The sequence below is a fragment of the Frankliniella occidentalis genome, unplaced genomic scaffold, assembly GCF_000697945.3.
Source record: "Frankliniella occidentalis isolate FOCC.00 unplaced genomic scaffold, Focc_3.1 Scaffold3301, whole genome shotgun sequence".
Taxonomy (NCBI): Eukaryota; Metazoa; Arthropoda; class Insecta; order Thysanoptera; family Thripidae; genus Frankliniella; species Frankliniella occidentalis.
Window position 1 is genome coordinate 1 of NW_026270363.1, and position 1587 is coordinate 1587.

Here is a 1587-nt window from a genome sequence, read left to right on the forward strand (position 1 = left end):
CCTCCTCCTCCTCCTCCTCCTCCTCCTCCTCCTCCGCCTCCTCCGGGACGCCCGGAGTAATCCCCCTCGCAGTGAGGGACGTGAGCTCGTCGCCGTGCCTGGACTTATGGCATCATGTTTGCCCGGAGCTGTTTGGGCGATGCTGACGCGCTCCCGGAGCGGCTCCGGCAGGCTCCGGCAGGCTCCGGCAGGCGGTTAACACCACATGACTGCGTGCGGAACAGAAAAGGGATTTGTTGCCCCGCTCCTGCTTGCTGAAAAAGTTTTTCCTTTTTTTTTCTCTCTCTTTTTTTCCGAGAGAGAGAGAGACAGAATGAGAGCGCGTCGCTCCGCTGGACTTGGTTGACAGTTACACTGAATCGCGCTGGACGTGAAGACGGAGTCGTTGCTGGAATAGTAGGAGAAAAGGGTGGGAGGGGGGCTCCTGGAGCTGCTGGACTCTGTGGACGCGGGTCCTGCAGGACTGTTGGTGTGTGATCCAGGACCCTCGCCAACTCGAGCGGGGAGTCCCGTTGGGGTGGTGTAGAGTAGATGGATCCATCGTCCTGCTGGACTGCGGGGTGGGAGTAGTACTCGCGCAGGCGGCCCGTCCGCGTCCGCCCCTTTCCGAGAAGGGAGCCGCCGAACCGGGGGGACGTCCGGCAGTAGCTGGAGGAGAGGCGGAAATTGGGTGAGAGGGACGCTCGCCGCCAGGGGGCCCTGCCGCAGCAGAGTAGCCCATTGAGGCCGTGGTACTGGCGGTGGTCGTGGTCTTGGTGGTGGTGATGGTACCCGATGCGTATAGCGTACCGCCAGTCTGCGCGGCCCTTTGAAGGAGAAGGGGTTGCCTTGTCGCTCCCCACACCGCTACCCCCGCACCCCCGCCAACCCCCCTACGGGTTGACATTTAGGGGTGGAGCGCGCACATTTTCCTCCATCTCTCTCTCTCGCTCTCTGACTCCGGCCAGCACTCTGCGGTTCGACCAGCAGCTGCCCACCAGAGAGAGGTCCGAGTGCTCAGCCCGTGGTGGTTGGCGGTGGCGGCGGCGGTGCGGGAAGCCTTTGGCCCGTCGCTGTTGGCTCCGCTCGCCCGCTCTGCGCCGCCGGAAAGCGCTTCTCTAATTGGGTGCACAAGGGGGGAAAAGGGGGGTGGTGAACGCTCGCTCTCCCGCCCAACGCGAGCGTTCGGTCGGTCGGTACCACTACCACAACCACACCATACCACGACCAGCAGCAGCAGCAGTAGCGTCGGCACCCGCTCGTCAAATATTCATTTCATCAGCTCTCAAACTCGCTGCGGCAGCCGAGACGCACGCGGCGGCAAGGGAGTCGCGTGCGTGCGCGCATGTGTGTGTGTGTGTGCGTGCGTGCGCAACGCGGAGGCACTGCGTGCGGCAGCGGAATGTGTATGTATGTGTGTGTGTCTAGATTTTGGCAGTGTCTTGCAGTTAGCTGGCGCGGGCTTGGGGCTTGCCGTGACGGCGTGGCAGTGGCGTGGCACGCCAAGCCAAGCCGAGCCCAGCCCCTCGCGGCGCGGCCAAACATGGAGTATTGCGATGGGAATACCAAGTGCTTGCGCTGCACCCGCCGCGCCTCCGCCCCCGCCCC